At 42.4% G+C, this 19,883-nt stretch overlaps 1 long non-coding RNA gene across 1 annotated transcript; it reads left to right on the forward strand.

Annotated features, from left to right (window-relative positions):
- The first annotated feature begins 930 nt into the window (after window positions 1-930).
- LOC119482940 lies at window positions 931-19,497 on the forward strand. The gene is made up of 4 exons (XR_005205580.1): window positions 931-1,049; window positions 12,842-12,845; window positions 17,490-17,494; window positions 19,487-19,497. It is a non-coding gene; the product is annotated as an uncharacterized LOC119482940 (long non-coding RNA).
- The last annotated feature ends 386 nt before the right edge of the window (window positions 19,498-19,883 follow it).

A 19,883-nucleotide genomic window follows, 5' to 3' on the forward strand; every position in this document is an offset into this window, starting at 1 on the left:
GTGTGTGTGTGGCTGTGTCCTCTAACTGTGCTCTCCATGTAGACAGTAGAGTGATGCAGGATGCTGTTCTAGCAGGGATGTGGCTGCGGGCTCTCAGTGCCATACATTGTTATTGTCAAGAGTGAGTGTGCACACAAACAAACTACTGTGACACACACGTACACAAAAAAGTGGGATGTGTAGTCCGTGAGGCCGACTTTGCTCCTGAACTCCTGCAGCGCAGAAGTTTGGCCATTTCACTTCTCTCGCTTCATCCCTTTAGGGTTCAACGGTAATGTTTTTTTCACTTTCTCGGTTCAGAAATCAACTTGCCCTAAGTTAATTTTACTTGCCCCTTGACAAATTGTTTTATTTATTAGCGGTTATCTAATGACAACAAAGACCGAATTAATTGCCATGTTTAATCTTTATTTAAGTAAATGAATCTCGAGAACGCCACTCAACTAAACTTCTGTTTCCAGGATAATTGAAATGCTCGCTTGCGCCTCAGCTCATAAACTTTGTCTTTACCTGCCGTCACTTTTTCCGACCGATCGGTGCTGTACATGTGTAACTCTCAACAGAGATGAGAAGAAAGCGAGATGGCTCACTCCGTAGCTACTCCCATCATCAGCTCTGGGAAAAAACTACAGTATGTGTTTAATTATTTTTTAATGCTAGATCTTCTGGCCCGACGTGGCATTTTACTTGCCAAGTCGCGCTTGCTTATAAGCGGGCAATCCTGAAGGCCTTTGCACACCAAGTCCGTATTTTTCGTCCAAAATTGTTGCACATTTATTGGCAAAACGGCATGATAAACATACACTTCGTCTCCCAGCACAAAGCAGAAAGAAAAGAATAAAAGAATACAGAGATGTGGAATTTAGATATAGATTGTGGCAGGTGATTGCAGAACAGCTTGGAATCAGTGACAAAACAAAGGATGTATGAAAGATTAGACAGCAGTGATTGTGCTCCAGGCAGCTAAACGATAGCTTCTTGTTAATGTCATTCATTCATTAGCCCCCTTTGGGAATAGCACTATCCATTGCATCCACATAATTCATTCAGTTTTATCTTGTACTGCGAATTTTTGCAATGAATAGAACAATAAAATGCATCGGACTCAGTGTGCAAGGCTTCTCTGCGGAATGTTTTTTATCGGATAAAAACATACAAAAAATGCGGACTTGGTGTGCAAAGACCTTTTATTGCTGGGCACTGCCCCTTCATGCATTAGGAGGACCTGACACAGGAGTGAGTGAGAGCATGGACCAAAATCTGACAAGACACATCTGAAGGATTAACCAGGACTCTCTCTGGAGAACCTTCATTCCCTCAGCACGTTCCATCAAAGCAGTCCTACACTCCTCCTCTTGCAGACTTTGGTCATAAAACCTAATAACACAGACTCCAAGACATTTTTTCATTCCAAAAAATCTGTACTGCTCCTTGTCCCTAAGCCTCAGAAAACACATTTGTGCAGTAATGGACATTGGCATGTGCCATTTAGGCTTGGCTCCCGGAGTTGTCTGGCCAGGAAGCCAAGTCACCCGTCAAAGAAACATAAGTTGAGTTTGCCTTTTCCCCATCGCTGCAATTGTCCAAGCAATTAAACTAAAACAGCCACCACCATCCAACCAGTGTTGGATCACTGAAACAGCTTTATGCTTTGTACAATGTGGCTGCTGAAAAAAAAAGGGCTGCTACTATCAACCTCCCCTCACCTGGAGAACCTTAATTGCCTGTCTGGACCCCAAAGACTCAGCGGTGTGTGGCCCAACGAGATCTCCAACAGACTGTCAAGCTCTCAGCTGATATGCCCTAATTGACCCTTGAGCGCTCTGGCAGGGCGCCAGCAAACCACACCGCCGTCCTACTACCCTCAGCCTTCAATGCACACCGCCTCGGGAACCGTCCATTCATCATACAGTATTATGCTAATGGCATGTTCCAAGGTCTCCTCACCTTAAATAAGATAATTCTCACATCTTGAGACGGTAGAATCCCTGAACCGTCACAGTTTATTACTTTATGAAGTGATTTTTTCTTCCTCATTGGCTGATCACTCCTTTATTCACCCACTTTTATATCAGCCATCAGTCTTTAAGAGTGTCTGGAGATCTAAAAAGCCAATACAATTATTATAAATGAGAACGAGTATCACATTTTAATCTTATACCTAAAGTCACGGTTATCGTTGTCATAATCCAATTCGACAGTCTCTCCCCGTGTATTTATATTCATAATATAGTGTGCAAATTTAGAAAATAAAACCTCTATCTTAGAAGTAGAAGAGAGCCGCCAATTTAATGTTTTTAAATACATTTCCATGGAAATATAACGCCATGCTGTAGTCGCTACAATGCAATAACTTGAACAGATTTGACGTGATTTATAGTTTCATTTATATTCCATCAAAAGACTCCTTTAGAGGTCACCTCATCTCAATAATCTCAATATAATGTGCTGAAACACAGCATCCTTTTTTCTTTTCTTCCTTTCCAACTTTTCGTCTTTTAACTCTCTTCGCCCACTCTCATCGTCTCCCAGCAGGAGCAGCGCGAGAGGTGAAATAAAGAGCAGTACAAGTTGACTTGCACCCCTGCTCTGACACAGAGGAACCCTTTTAAAGGACATGTACTGTAGGGAGGAGTCCTTTGTTTCATCTTCAGTGCTCAAAAGATCAATATGGCCCCTCGAGGACGGGAGATAAGAAGAGTAGTATACAGCAGTAACGTGTCAGCATCACTTACCATCTGATTACGACCTCTGTTGTTACAAATAGTCATCACCGCCTTTTCAGTTATTTATGACACCACTTCATTTCCTGTGAAAACAAGAAGAACATGTGTTTTCTTTCCAGCAGGTCCTCGTGACGCCTTTAGTTAGTTAGAGGTGTTTATGAATTGTGATAACGTTCGAGGTTTCTTCCAGCCTCAAGGTTGTCATATGACGATATCAATCAGTTTCTCTGTACATTCAAAGCATTTCAAAAAGCTGTGTGAGTCAGTGTGGGAATGAACCATCACAGACACATCAAGCCGACTTTAAAGAACTAGAGCTGACAAAGACGTCCCCATGTCGCTTTACGATGCCCTGCATCGTCTCACATGTTTTTCAGCGATCCTATTGGCTGTTCATTCAACGGAGGCATCTTGTACAGCTTGTAGTGTATACTGTTTAGCTGTAAAATGAGAAAGTTTGCTCTGGCTGATGAGCGATGCTTGGTATTTCCCTGAACTGATCTCAACATGGCTGCCGGGTCACAAACTTTCTCATTTTACAGATAAACAGTACACTACAAGATGTTTCTAAAAACATTTAAGGAGAGAAATAGGCATTAAAGTAACAGAATATTGATTCATATTTGATCAGCGCTGCCTAGTTTGACCGTTTGATCGGAGTTTGCGAGTGTCCAGCTGCTCATTAAACGGCAGCTGGACGGCAGGCTCCAGCTCGGCTCTGATTGGTTGTTTTCTTCCGGTCTGTGAAATCTTGCAGATGCCGTTAAGAACACCGGAGGACACAGAGGCACATGATTTATTTCAGATTATCTGTTTCATGCACTACTGTCATGATTTCTTTTTGGTCATATTTGCTCTAATTCTACCTACTCCAGCTTTAATCAGCAAAATGACTGATTGAGCTCTGATTCGCTGACTCAAAGAGCCAATTTGAGCCCAACAACAGGACCTCAAAAAGTACTGTTGATGAGCAGCCAGCCTCACAGTCCAACAGCACTTGGTGGCCAACTGTTGGCGTGGTGTTTTAGGGCCAGTTAGCAGTTAGCAGAGTCATCCAAGTTTGGATTGAGCCGCCACTCACTCTTTTTACTGCTGTGCAACATGACAAACTAACATCTAAGATGTCTTTTTATGATGTTCCACTATGTTTATTTATTAGGTTGTTTAATCCGTCTATTTTGTTTATAACCATGCGCTACTATGCCGTTTTTCTACACCAAAGAATATTGCTCTCGTTGAGATTAATGCCTTGTAAATTTCCGCCGAGACCGGCTTTCAGGAACCCCTTTCTTTCTTAAAAAGATGTTTTCATCTTTCTCTCTCTAGAGTTTGGGTTTTTATTTATTAGATATGAGGCGTTGTTCCTTTTTATATTATTGCCTACTATTCATAGCAATTTTATCAGTTGAGTAAAGAACAAAAAGAAAACATCTCTTATTATAATGTTTGTTTAATAATTTATGGCGACTGGGATTAGGATTTCTTATCTTTTTTCACAGCATTCGTTTCAGTTCACTGAAATGTTTTCTAAAAAAAACATATAAACACTGGGATAATGTTACATTTACACTTTTGGATACTTGTAGAACACTTGACTTAGAGCCACACAGCACGTTTTGGTTTTCATTCATATTTTATAAGTTGTTGAAACACGTTAATTGCTTAATGACACAAAGCCGATATGACTTTGAGGAAATTGCTCATCGCCGTCCATGAGATTCTATATAACACCGTGTGGGTGTAAACACTTAGAATTAAATCAACACTGAAGATTTTCTTCGTTGACTCATGCACACTCAAACACTAAACCGCCTCTCCACTCCTTTTATGTCCCTTTTTCTCGAGCGCGCTGCTTCAACACTTTAATTTAGTTTACACACTCGTGTGTCAGCCTCAATCCTCCCTGACCTTGGTGTGTCCCTCGCCGCGGTGTGTGAAAGCCTACAGTGTCTTTTAGGCCCTCAAGGATGGCAAACAGTCAAAAGCTTGCCCATCATTACATTAAACAGCTAATGCAATAACAGTTAGGTGGAGGAAGTGTGCCAGGAAGCCCACTTCGGGCGACAAGGGTCCTATCTCTTGTATTTGTGCTTGTGTATGCATTTGTACTGTATGTGCACCTGCACATTTATAGGGGCTGAAGGAGACGGAGCGCTTATATGTATGTGTGTGAGGGGTTTAATGAAGCACTCTTAACTCAGCACATTTCCCCAGGCATGGGCGACTCAGGGGCAAGGCTGTCAGAGTTTGCATGAGTACACTGCCAAAAGATTGCCTTAGTTCCACTCTGTAATGTTAAAGCAAAGAGAGCAGACATCACTTTACCTGCCAATCTTATCCCCATAATCCCAGCGTTATTGGGTGGCCTGACACTGCGTGGTGGCGGTGGCGGCGGCGGCAGGTCTTTTCACAGCTCATATACCTGCACATGTGCACGCACACACATGCACCTCATGACTTGCCAAAGTTCGATCGGCGGGCTCAGCCAAGTGTGGCTTCATGCGTAGTTGATATTTCACGGGGACAGATCGATGCCCTTCCCGTCCAACTTCACAATTGGCTTTTTATTGTTATAGATCACAAGGAGAGAGCCCACAGCTGAGCATTTATTGATGAAGAGCACTCTGCAATGTCTCTGTTGTCTTTACCTTCACTTTTGTCAAATATATGTATACCTGCCTGTGTGCTTAACAACACATGACAGCCCCCCTTGAGAGCCCCTGTAAGTAAAATATAATAACCTTTATTGTTTGGGGGGACTGTAAGGAGTATTAAGAAGTTTCTAGATAGTCTTTAGGAGGTTATTATCAGCTATGCTGCCGTTACTAATGGCATTTTGCTGCTTAACAATGCTGGTACTGCAACGCTTAATTGACTAATTGAATGCTAAGAAATTAACAGTTTTGATAATCATCTTTTTTTTTAAAGCACAAATGACCAAAACTCACTGGTTTCAGCTTCTCAAATATGAATATTTACTGAATTTCTTTGTCATGCTGTGGTGGTAAACCAGTTGTGTTGGAATCATAGACTGTATATAAGAATGTGATGGGCATTTTTCACTGTTTTGTGTAATATTATAGGCCAAATGATTAATTGGCTAATTAAGAAAGTAATCAACAGATATTTAAATATTCCTTTCAGTACAATCACAGACAGCCTAAACAGACTGCATTAATCTGTGCAAATGTTGTTCCACTGGACATTATTGGGGGTCATCTCCATTGTCGGACCTTGATATAAAAGCATTTTGGAATCTGAGAGGTAATGACTTCCTATAACATTGTTACACCACTTTAGTCTCTAAACCTCAAACAATGTCTTCACTCTCTATGAACTTATCTTGGCTCACTCGACAAACACCACATTTACATGATCTTGAGTGTTTGTCACTAGCTCTGTCTTTTATTGATTTTTGGAGGCGGCTCCCGTTTTGCATTTGTATGATCAAGTTGTCAAACAGACTCTCTTCCACCTTGACTTAGAGGACAGCTTCACCAAGGCTGTCATGCAAATCAGACTGAAATATGGACGAACTGTCTTTGAGGTAAATAGAGTGATCGGAGGCAGATTGAGAGCGAGAGAGAGGGCGAACGGGGGGAGCACGAGTGGGACAAAGATCAAAGCGAGACTGCATCATGTGTTGAATACCAATAGGTGGACATTATGCCAAATACAGCATTCATGTTGATTATATTATGCAGTGAGGACCAGAACCTGGTGTTACTCTGATGTTTTGGGAGCCAGCTAGGGATGTCAACGGTTAAACACACAGAACATTTTTGACCCTGTTACGCATGTCAGCCTATATTGTAACCAATTGAGCTGTTCAGACAGGAAGCACCACAGCGAGCCCGGTGTGTGTGTGTGGGTGGGTGTGTGTGTGTGTGTGTGTGAAACAGTTGGACACACCCACATACACACTAATGCTCCGCGGTGCCAGGCCCGATGTGTGTGCGAAACAGCTGGACACACACACATCAGGCCCGGCACCGTGCAGCGTATGTGTGTCCAGCTGTTTCGCTCTCTGAGCGAATGAAAGAGCAGGCGAGAAAGCAGACAAATGAGCAACGTTTCAATTCAGAATCGTTGCATCATCTGATCACCTCTCTATAAGTGCGGTCGGAGCAAAATTAAGGGTGTGAGAAAATATCGAAATAACACGACATTATGTTTTGTGATACTGTAACGATTCTCAAAAACACTGTATTGGTTTTTAATTTATAGTTTACATGCAAAGAGTAACTCTTTTGCTCTTTTTGCACTCATTTGCAAAGAGAGGCGCCCTCTCAAAGTAGTGCTATGATGTTGGATGTTGGACAGGGACTATGATCACAAATGCAGATACCACTGTTCTGATTGCATAAAAAAGTGAACTTTCGTTTCTCAGATTTTCTGCATATGGTGGTGTGTTCTTTACACTGTGACAGTGTTCCTGAAATTAGATTTAAAACGTATATCGCCTAGCTTTCAGTATTGCAATACATCGCAATATATTGAATCGTAACCCCTGTATCATGATACGTATTGTATCGCCAGATTCTTGCCAACACAAAGCCCTGATTAAAATGTGACAATAGCAAAGCCAACAGAAAATAAAATAAAAGGCAAGACATTTACGAGACAAAACATTAAAATTGGATGCATATTGCGCTTCAAAATGCAGCACTGAAGCTCATTGAGTCAATTGAGCACCAGAGAAAATGGAAAGCACCTCTTGTATGCCATGTCATTTTCGTGTTTTTTTCTTAAGCTGTTCCCAAAGCTTTACCAGTTTACTTTTGGATTCAGCGTGAATGTTAGAGTAAGTTTATCATAAGGGTAAGAAATGAATGTAGCGAGTAGAGAGTCCCCACAAGGACAGACAGCTTTTTATTTTGTGTGTGTGTCTATGTGCTTAAATTTCTGCCTGTATACGAGTGCACTCATTATGTGGAAATCCTAATCAAACACGGCTGAGCTCTGACCACCTGCACCCAGTTGTAAGCCAGCCGGCGTCAATTGTGTGTGCCAGCGTCTCTTAAAAAGAAATAATTTCATCACAAGTGCAATTCTGGTTTGTGCTTAATCTATAATTTAACGGCCGCTTTTATCCAAAGTGATTTACAAAAACAGAGTGTGCACTGAAAAGCGACCTTACAAAAACACGGCGAGTTGCAGCTTGGCAACAGACCGAATCCAATCTTTTTTTCTTTTTTTTTTTACCAGCGCGGCCACACAAAGTATTCTTATTAATCTGTTTATGTTTCTGTCATCTTTGGGAGGTGAGTTGGCAAAGTGAAAACCCTCATTAAATCAACTTTTGTACCATTTCGCTGCAACATGTCAGAAATGTCTCGAAGAATTTAGCTTACATACTGGCTCCGAGGAGAAAACATTGAAGTCGTTGTACAAGGACATTGTCGCCGTTCCACTTGCTTAACAATGACATTTTATCACCGTTTTTTGGCTTGCCGTGACGTGTTTACTTTCGCCACTGGCAGCTAGAACAGCATTTTATACTCTCGGCTCAGCCAAGTGAGTGACAGCCGTGTTGTAACCGGCAGCACAGTCCTGGCAACGGATAGTTAGCTCGGTAAACATCAAGCGGCGTGGAAGCTATTCCGTCAGATATAATTGGACTCTTCAGGGGGGACAGAATGATTCATCAAAGTCAAAGAGAAGGAAGGGATCCATTCTGGGGATGAGTGGAAGAACAAGAAAGTGCGTCTCCCATGTGTTGTGAAAAGTAATGGTGAGACAAGGGGTTTGGGATGTGGAGGGAAGGGATAGGGAGAGAACAGAGACCGGGGAAAATGGCACAAAATGAGAAAAACTGTGGATGATAAGTGGAGAGCAAGGGATACGGGGTGGTGTTGCGTAACATTTATTCATGCACATGTGTGTGTGTGGGGGAATGTGCGTGCTCGTACCAACCAGGAAGTGTCTGGGGGCCCCTGTGTGTGTCCTAATCGATTCTCTCTGTGCCATCTTCAAGCCCTCCCTCCGCCCCAGGCCTCAGGGATATTTGTGTTTGCCTGCAGTGTGCTACTTAAAAAAGAAGCTCTGAAAAAACACCAAAATTTGCAGGAGACACACGCACGCGGGCGGGCGCACCTCACACGGAATAAAAAATCAGTAGCATTTCTCACATCTATCACTCTCCCCCCGCCTCTCTGTCTCCCTCTTCAAGGGATGTTCTTCCAGCAGCCAAAGCACAGCGAGTACCAGCCGACTTAGGAGGAGCCTCGGTGCCAGTTTGGCAGTATTGTGGGCCCGAGGCGACGCTGTATCACTGCATTGTCCACTTTTCAACTCGCTGCGAGAGAGCCAGTTAAAATCATAGGCCTCCACTTCTGATGATGGAGAACGGGTCAAATGTTTCACTTTGACTGGCTGTAACTTCTAACTTCACCTGTAACCTAAACCAGCGATCCCAAAGTAATTCTTAGGGGTGAACAGATGATTAAAAGAATAAGAAAAAGTTACATAAAATTATCTTTTAAGTCTTTGGGTGCATTTTTATTCCTTATGAATTCTACAGGCTTCAATATAATGTTTTTTTTTAAAAACAATTCCTCAGATTTAGATTTAGATTCAGTTAAAGAGTCAGAACAAAAATATATAAACAGGTACCAGGTAAACTTTATAATCACTCAAGACATAAATAACTGATTTTGCAGTTGAACAGTGAACCTGACTATCAAATATGACAAAAACAGCACACATAAATAACATTGCATTTATACTTATATAAATTATACTTTTAAAAATAAAGTAACTATAACTATTAAAAAAAAAAAACCCAATATATTTTAAAGCTATTACGATTAATTTTCTTTTTGTGTTGATTTTGTCGCTAAGGTTTCCAAGGTAGTGTTTCCTAGCACCAGAGTCCCTTTAGAAAACCTCTAATTTTACTGCAGAATGGTCTGACAGCCTGCCTCTTGCAGTCCTGGTTCTGGTTCTGCTGTGCCTCCCTTCCATCCAGCGGGCCCAGCAATACGGGTCTTGTCTAGAAGATAACTCCGAAGTTGTGAAACTTTTGTGAAATGGTCAAGGTTAGGCATTGACCTTGAATGGTTAAGGTTAGAATACATTGTCGAGCATCGAGCATTGCAAGCATTTTTGCACGGTTTTTGCTCATTTTTGCAACTTGAGGATTACTTTCTAGACATGACCAGTAATACTGCTTGGGCCTCTGGCAGCACGGTGTCGGTGTTGGCTCCCAGCAGGGACCGGGCGGAGCAGCGAGGCGAAGCTCTGCTGCTGCTGGCGACCTCCTGCCAGAGCTCAGACTGCAGCTCGAAGGCAGCAGTGAAGCCAGATCTGGGTCTTTCCGAGTAGCTGGTCGCTACTGGAGGACCCACTGGAGTCTCAGCTGAAGGAGTTTCAGCTGAACCTGCGTTCGTTCCGTTAGATTTCTCCGGAATCCAACCCAGTGGCACTAATGACCATTAAAAATAACTATATAGAAAATCTTCTCGCTAATGGTCTTGTTTAATTATGTAGGTCATATAGAGACATCAGTATTATGTTGAGACTATAACCACTCAAAAGTTCCTCAAAGTAACTTTAATATTTTAAACTTGGGAGGGTCAAAAAACACAGTAGAAAATTTGAATTCCTATTTGCATATCTGCCAACATATACACATCTACATCCATATATCTGTAAGAAGCCAATATGAGCTGATATTATCCGCCTGATAACATATTGGTCACGCTCTGGTATGGAGGGACTCTATGAATAAGCAAATGAGTTCGTACCCTGCTGGCGTGTTTCATTTCCCCCTGTGTTCTTTAGTTGTTGTTGTTTACGTCTCCTTAGGCTCACCTCGGTGTGTACGTGGAGATGTCAGACTCACCATCAGCCCAGAGCGGTTGCTCTCTGTGTTAAGCGCTGCTGCAGGATGTTTCCGTGGTTTCGAGGTGAAACCGTGTCAGTGCGCTGCCCCAAGGCATTTGGGGGGGGGGGGCGGGCTCGTCAAAGTTAAGCCTGTTATCTGTCTGTGACGTCAGCCAGGCTCACACACACACACACACACACACACACACACACACAAACAAAACAGACGTTATATAACCACAAACCATGACATGGCACTTGTCCCACAGAAATCCCCCTCTGGAGAGATAGAAAGAAGCGGCAGCAGCAGAGATGGGAGCGGTAGCAAAAAGAAGGAAATGAAGGCAGAGACTGTGGGAAGTGGTGTGAGAGTAAGAGAGACAGAGAGAGCGAAGCAGACTTAAAATTTAACAGCAGTGTTTGTTTGTGTGTGTCTACCTGAGGCGAGAGGGCGTGAGAAGGAAAAAGATGTAAGGTAGGGAAGACTGCAAGCTGTCAGAGCTGAAGGTATTGACTGACTGACGAAAGCACCGAACACAAACAAATGCATATGTCGGACTCACGGTCTCCCTCTGTCTCTTTCCCACATAGATATTATCGCATACTGAGTTTCCACTCCTTTTTTCATTCCTGTAGCAGCTAGGATGCTGGGATGATACACCTATCTCCTGATTCGATACTTGGGTGCCGATTCGATATGTATTGCGATTCAATATCACAATTTATTGGGATTTTTGTTAACTTTTTTAACACACAAGAAGTTGACTCATACACTTCTAGGGACTTTTACTTTGGAAAATATCTAAATTAATAGGGTAAAAAGTTAGATTTTTAGCATGTACTGTATGTAGTCAGAGGAGTCAATTATATCATTGTCAGGCATTCATAATTTTTTTTCCAGCAACCCAAAAATCTAAGAATAAGAATTTTCTTTTTAATTTATAAGTGACATGTAATGTTTTATACTTCTGGTGAATATATTCGAATCAATCTTATTTCCATATATGTATTTTGTATATACAGTTCCCTTTGTTAACACCTTATTTTGAAAACCGGATGTAGTCACACGTGTATACTTCCACTAACTTCGCCAAGTCTGTCGCTAGTTCTCCCGTCAGCTCTGTTCTCTTTATACATCCATGTTCAGCTCCATCGGGGCAGATTGAATGCATTCAACATAAATGTCAGTATATGGGTGCTCTACAGTTGTAGCGTCAGCTGATTTGACCACGGAGATGAGAGTGACGGCTGGCTTGACCGCACATTATCACAATACGATAACCTTTCCTGTCCATAACAGAGTTATCATGCAGCTTTAGCCGTGATGTCTAGCTCTGCTTTTCCTGGTAATGTGTGAAACCCAAAGTGTTTCCATATTTAACTGTATGTGTAGTGTTTACCACTTTGGATTTAACATGTGAGGGTGCAGGTCGTATCCACGTGGACCTTGTTGCCATTTTCTACTTTTGCATTTCAGCTCACTGCGGTTTATTTTGGTTGACAGATACAGAACGGCTATGACGCCACGTTACTCAGAATACAACAATAAAAGCGTTAACTTCCTTCTACCTATCTCGATACATAGGTGAATCAATATTTTTCCCCACACCTAGTAGCAGCCTTGCAACACTTTCTTCGATGCTGACCCTACTTCTTAAACCTTAAAACAAAGCATCCTCAGAGTCCTCAATACTTCCTTAAGCACGCTTTACCCAAATCTTCCTCCAGACTCAACTCTGTCTTGTCAACACTTGAAGACGAGGGGCCTCGCATTGCAGCAGCGTCTCCCCTCAGCATGAAAGTTTGAAGAGGAAGGGGATTTTGTGCTGCTTCTGCTGCTGCTGCTGTAGCTGGTGGCGAGGGTATTGTTGCGAGATGTGCAGTCTATCCCCACCTCTCTCTGACTCAGTGCTGTGCCCAGCGGATGTTTATCCAGGCCCTGAGCTCGCAGCCCTCAGTGGACCGGGCCATCCTACCAATCAGCTCGAAGCCAAGCAGCTTGTGTTAACCACGCAGGGGAGAGAGACAGAAGCTGTGTTTGAAACTTCATACTATACTAGCAGTACGTACTGATTTGGCCAAAATGTAGCATGTAGTATGCAAACAAAATCAAAATCTCCAGTATGCCAGAAATACCTGGATGTCGTACTGATTTGGAAAAAATCTCCAGTATGAATCGGACCGCTCTACCTCGCCTACTGTATCCCACAATGCAATGTGCTGGAAAGGTACAGGCTACGGTAAAAACAATAGCAGCCAAAAACAGCATGTTTTTTAAATTTTTGTAGCTATGTCATCACGAAATCCACTGTGCAGATTTTGAATATTGGCAGGTTTATGATATTAGATGGCAAATTGAACATTTGCCCCAACGTTTTCGGGGTTTAGAAGCTCCACAAACTGCTGTGACAGCAAGCCAGCGCCTGCCAGGGTTGCTACCTCACCAGTCAAGCTCACGGACCCCGCTAGGAGCTGGCTGGAGCTCTCTCAAGAGACCGGTCTCATAGACAAGAGGCTTTTATTTCCTTGTTGACGGATGGTTTGGAATATCACAACACACACATGTCCATTATAAAATCAACGGGAACCTCTGTCTTTCTGCCTTTTTGGAGTTGAAAGGCTCCACAATTGCCCGCGGGCGTAGCCCACTCGACAGCCGGTCAGTCACATCCACAGACCGGCTACAGAGCAGCAGGCAGTGGCAAGGGAAAGAGCTGCCTCTGACGGGGCAGAGAGATACTTGCTGAGACAGCATGACCCTTTCTAACATTACTCTAATATTTGTAAAGATATCAGTCCACTGTTTTGTTGCTGTAACTGAAAGCAATTTTGTTGGGCAATATTTTATATTTACCGTCTTTTATTGATCTTACTTCACCATGAGCTGTTCGAATAAATTGTTTAAGGGGTGGTGGAGCTAAACCATGCAGTATTTAGTAGTACAAGTTAGTCAGAAGGCTAAATTAGTTGTATTTTTCGATAAAATTGCAATAGTGGTACGAGTTTTGTCCATTGCTTTAAGAGCAGGTTTAAAGGCTAAAGCCTGGTCTAGCAAACTGCAAAATAAATCGCTTTAACTGTTTCATACTGCTGAGGAACGCAGTATGCAGTATGTACTGTATACTGGGTTCGTCAGTAGTATGAATTAGGCGGTTTCGAATACCGCCAGAGTGTATGTAGTTATGTATGTTGGATCAAAAAAGAGGAAAACAGAGTGGATAATATAGTCCTGCGCCTGTGTTTTAGCATCACCCCATCAACTTCTCCATCATCAGTCGTCCTCCTCATTACGATGCCCGTGCGCCTCTCATCGCCGTCCGGCCAAGAAATGATAGCCGCTGTAGCTTAATTTAAATTGCTCACAACTGCCTCCGAGATATTTTGGCTGCTGATTCAACTCTTGTTGCAGCGTTTCATTTTATGTACATGGCAGCTTTACAGCCAAATCGAAAAAAAAGGGGGCTTGTTGACTGCACTAACCACTCGCTGCACAAGTTGTTTTTTACTGCAGAATGTGAATAAAAAAAAAAGAAGAAGTAAAAGTTGCCTCATGTGGCGTCTTGATACTCTGTTTGATCCTCACAAGGCGCTGGAGTTCAGACATGTGTGATTGACAGCTTCCTCTGTCGCGCAGTTTCCGGCTCCGTTTGATGTTTTTTTTTTTTTTTTTTTTTACATCTGTGTTATCTGACGCGTCTTCCCCCCGACATTGTTCGGGGTCTGTGATGCAAGGTTGCTGTTTTTCTAATCTGTGTTCAGTACACAGGGAGATTGGTATTTGCATGTGAATTGCTTTTCTGTTGCCTCTGATGTGGGGGCACGATAGCATGAACGCCCGATGGGAGAAAAGCTTTTTTCCTTCTTTCATGTCTGTCTCCTTTGAGGCTAAAAAACAATAGGTGGAATGGCAGTACTCCTGCTGCATTGCTGCAGTAAAAATTGTGTAGAAAAAAAGGTGTGTGTGTGATGGAGTTGTGTTGGGATAGACCTCCTGGAGGTCCCGTAGCTCCCGGCAACCCTGAATCCGCCTCTTTCTTCCCACACCCACCCCGCCGTCATCTCTCCACCTCATCCCTGCTGATGCCTTTGCTCCACTCTCCCTACTCACACTTTCTCTTTCCTCTTTTTCCTTTCCTCCCTCTATTTTATCTCTCGCTCCTCCCCCTATTTTTTGGAGCCAGCTGTGTAACTCTGCTAATGACGCTGAGAAAGCGTGCTGTCAGCACATCCTCCGAGCCGCCAGGGCACGGTTACATAAGCTGGTTAACAGAGCAGGGCCCACTGCCATGTCAACGCCTCATCATTATTAGGAGAAAAAAAACGAGGAGAAGAAGAAGAGGGTGAAAAGAAAGGGGAGAGGGACAAAAGTAAAGTGAACATATACTCACTCAAATCCTCTTTATACTTGGCAGCAAATTCCCACATTCCATCAAATTCTAGAAAAAATTGATGTATCGTGTTTTTTTTTTTTACAATTTTGAAATTGATTTTGAAATGCCGGATATCAATATATTTGCTTCATTTGAGTCTATGCGGAGGTAGAAGGAAGTTACTGCTTTTATTGTGGTAGTCAGAGTAACATGACATCACATCCGTTCCGAATCCGTCAACTAAAACAAACCGCAGTCGGCCTCAGTGAGCCAAAACGAAAAAGTAGAAAACGGAGGTAAACACTTCACATACAGTAAAGTATGGAAACCATTTGGGTTTCACACATTGCAGGAAAACCAGAGCTAGACATCACGGCTAAAGCTGCATGCTAAAACGTCGTAAAATCGTCCGACTACTTTTCAAAGTAAAAGTCCCTAGAAGTGTATATTTCAACTTTTTCCCATGGTCTAGTATTAAAAAAAGTTAACAAAAATCGCAATAAATCATAATATCGAATCACAATTTTTGTAGAATCGAAATACTTAAAAATCCTAATACATATCTAATCGGCACCCAATTATCGTGATAGTATTGAATTGGGAGATCGTTCCAGCCCTATCAAATTCGTTTTCATCATCTCCATCTTCCATCATGTACACAACAAACGCATAGACCTACACTACTGAGAGGGCTTCTAGGGGTCTTTTCATGACTCTCTCTCATGACGATCAGGAGGGTCGCTCCTCTCATACTATCAAGAGCCCTAATTAGAGCCATCAGGTAATTAAGCCCAATTAGAGGATTAACTGCGATGTTAGAATAAAAAACGAAAGACCTCCCACCACTTCTAGCCCAAGGCGTACAAAGAGAAAAGCATACACACCAGGGCTCTCCCTCTCCCTCTCCCTTTTTTTCCCCCCTCATCTCCCAGTGCTACTACTGTTACTGTGGCTCCTCTTTAATGTATCTTTTAAGACCTCTCTTTTCTTTTTGGCATCCCTACTTAAAACTGTAGATTTTCTTTTAACTATCTAAATCCCCCCAGTTGTATTCTCTCCCCCATCTAATCTCTAATCTCTAACTCAAGCCGCAGAAGGTCATGTGGGACAGCTTTCGAGAATGGAGGCGAGCTCGCATAGCTACACAGAAAAGAATTTCGAGGATAAAGAGAGTTTACAGCCCCTCAAACGGCTCTCTGGCCTATAGCAGAACAAAGTCCTCTGCTTTATAACATTATTAGCGCGTTAACAAAGAGAAATGAGCTGCTTGCGCGCAACAAATTGGAGCACCACCTAAAACAAATGGAGCCTCGCGACAAACACAAACCCCGCCAACCGAGGTCTGACAAACATAATCCATCTTTTATGAGCATATAGAAGTGATTCGCTCACTATCTACAGGTTACCTTCTGTTGGAGAACAGGGAAGTTAATGGGGGTTACTGTATGTTTGGCCGAGTTCTGCGCGTGAATTAGTATGTGTAGAGGGATTTCTTTTGTGTTTCGGCCCCTCTAGCTTAGTTTGAGTAATGGCAACTTTGGCAGTATGAAGTTAGGGCCTTCTTTGTGTGTGTGTGTTTGTGTGCTTTGCTATCAATTATGAATGCGCAAGCTTTACCCACACCCTGGAGCTTGGTATGTAAACTTTGCTTTGATGTTAATCGCATACTGCATTGATTTGAATGTGTGAAACAAGACAAGAATTTGGATCTGTTCGTGTTTTTGCGGGGAATCTGTGCATGAATAATAGCTTTTTTTTTTTTTTGCTCCGTGTTGTTTGGGATGATGATGGAGTGAAGAAAGTAGAAAAGGAGAGGGAGACATAAAGAGAGCACGGGTGCACACGCACCAGCCTCTTGTACTTTTTTGTCCGCAATATTATGTAATAAAAAAAGAACTGGCACAGAGGGGTATAAGCAAAAAAAAAAGCCAAAAAGAAGGAGGGGAAAAGCTGAGGGAGCCCAGACCTAAATATTCAGAGATGTATTGCATTAATGGAATATGCTTCACTACAATATAGCGCGCAGCCATTTAGGGATCTGCCTTTGTCATTAGGCAAATTAAATCTTCTTAATGTTCCCTCTGTTTAGTAATGGAAGCTCCTCTGTCATCCCCCTCCCCTCCTCCTCTCCTTTCCTCACCCTCTCCCTCTGTCTTGCTCCCTCTCGTGTCTCCCTTTGGCATCCCTGTGGTGCTCAGTACTCCGCAGTCAGCTTTTGCTGTCTAGCATACGCCACTAAAGCTCTAAGTACATCTTCCCAAGACTCTGTACTTAGCTATGGTGCTGTCACTGCATTGCTGTAAAGCTCCTGCTACCCAAGCACAACACAGCAGCACCAGCACCAGACATTTTCACTTCCTTTTGCCTGTAGTCGTTTGGGACAAAAAAATGTTTTTTTTATCATCTGATTGCTGTGAATATATTACAAGAATTACAGCGATTTTAAAAGCAATACATTTAATTGCATATGCGTCATGTTCACGGTTTCGGCTCCAGTGGCTTTGTTGGACTGAGTTTCTTAGCTCCACATAGAAAGAGCTCTGAATAAGAGCTTGGTAATCCTCAGTGTTTGTTTTCAGCACCATAGACAGCTCCAGACCCAGCCAGTCAGCATGCAGTGTGTTTCAGCACCAAGGACAGCACCTCTGCACTCAGGCTCATTACAGCTCTGCAGCACATTTGCAATTTTCATTTTAAAAGTTGATATTAAAGCCTATTAAAATCACCACCCTATGTCTAATGGATGCTGTGCTCATTAGGAGCACACCAGCATTGCTCACTGGTTTTAGTACTTAAAAGTAACTTATGTGTTCTATATGAACAAGCTTCTTATGTGTGTGTGCGAATAATGACTGTAGCCTTTAAGGCCTTTGCACACCGGCAGTTTTTTTCGTCAATATATTTTTTTTCAAACTGTTGTTTTTTGTCATGAATACTTCCACACAGAACGCAGATATTACGTGGCTAAAGAAAACGTATTTTTTTTCATAATGAGGTTGATTTTTATGAGCTTTCGCACCATGAATAAAGGCATCAACCAATCCCGTTGTGCGGAACGGGTTGAGTTGCGGCAATATTTATGAAGCAACAACACGGAGGCTCCGTAGTCCGAACCAAGACGGCAAGCTTTACTACTCTTTTCAACCTTGACAAAGGCGACGCAGACCAGATCCACTCCTTCCATTTTTACAATGAAAGCCCCATGCTGTGGCTCAGTTTGCATACTTCCGTGGGTGCATAAGTGCGTTCACACTGATATAAGTATGGCAAAATGCAGTGCACTCAAGTACCCGGATGTTGTACTCAAAACGGTCAAAACATTGAGTGTGGATCGCTGGACGCTTCTCACCCTAAACGGTCCCCATCTTTGCTACATAGCGGAAGGAGAGGGGCCACCAACCTATTTCAAACTTGTGAGAATGGCGGGTTAGGAAGCTGCAGCGGTTGCGATTGAAACGGCGAACACCAAACAATAGAAATTTATGTTATACATTGTTTTTTTTTTTCATTAAGTAATTGTCGGATAGAAACCATTATTGTGTTAATTTATTCCTCTGAATTTATCTGTCTGAATTGAATTACTGCCGATACGGCGTGATGTCCGTGGCTGACTATCACCAGCTGATCTACCGAGCTTCTGGTGTGCGATTTGCTACAACACTATCCTGTCGAAATTCACACATTACACAAGTAAATGCGTAGTGTGCACAGTGTACTACATGGAATTGTACTAACGGAAGTATCCGATTTGAGACACAGCTCTAGACATATGATATTCGCAGGCGAGTATTTAGCATTTTCCTGTTGTTTATTCGCCCCCCTGGCGTTTTAAGTCCTTTATACTGCCATAAAAAATATTCGAAAAAACAGGTCACACAAAGTTTGTGACTTCTGCACCAGAGATTATGATTCATATCCCATCATTGGTAACCTTATCCATAACCCCAGTCCGTCCATTATTTTTATTTTTATATTTTTTTTCTAAACATAACTATAGCTTAAAGGCCGTGTACACCCACTCATGTGTTTCCACTTCTGGTTAATGAGTTCATGTTGAAGCTGGTTGGAGCTGTGCAGGGATTCAGGCCAAACTAATAAGAATGATAAAGGTGTCTCCCACTCGAACAGGTGCAACCATAATAAAAGGAGGGTCAGAGATGATATAATATCTAGACGAATATTGTTATATTTCCAGACTGTCTTTAGAAAGAGTTTAAAAATAGGCAAAAACGCTGAAACGCTCATAGATTGTTCATGGTACAGCAATTTGTGTTGTTTTGGAAGGCACTGGACGTGGTTTAGAACTTGTCGGTCTAATCTTAAACCTAATCACTAGGAGGGTTACTATGATTTTAATGGAAATGTAATCACGGATTTCAGGAGATATTGCAGTTCTTTAATATGATGCCGGGCTACAGTGAAAACATGCCTATTCTCCAATGGCTTTTCTGCATTTAATTAATTTTGTCATTACCAGAGGCCCTTGTTATTTGGTCTCAAGTGGACTTCCGTGGCTTAGCCCTGTAATGTGACTCCAGCTCTATTATATGGAGTTGTGTGAAGCATATTATGAAAGGGAACACTTTAATTTACTCTTCATAGATTACCATACAACTCATGTTCTGTATATGTAGAGTGATTGTTATTTTTTAACCTCTCTTTTCCCAGTTTTTCATGTCACATACTAATTCATCCGTGCCGACAGATTATATGAGCTCACTGTACGCAGCAGGTACGCATAACCCATGGGCATCCATTACACAGTACTGCAGCAGAAAGAGAGGGAGGGGAAGGGAGCGGCAGACAGGGGAGACAGAGAGAGTGGCGGAGCTATGAAAGAGGCGACGTGGAAAATGGGAAAGCAAAAGAGAACAATCGCAAAATGATGGAGGGAAAGAATCAAGAAAAAAAAAGGTGTTTGGAAGAGGGAGAGGCTGGGAGATTGTGTCTGTGAAACACC

This window comes from Sebastes umbrosus, chromosome 23, assembly GCF_015220745.1.
Source record: "Sebastes umbrosus isolate fSebUmb1 chromosome 23, fSebUmb1.pri, whole genome shotgun sequence".
NCBI classification, from domain to species: Eukaryota; Metazoa; Chordata; class Actinopteri; order Perciformes; family Sebastidae; genus Sebastes; species Sebastes umbrosus.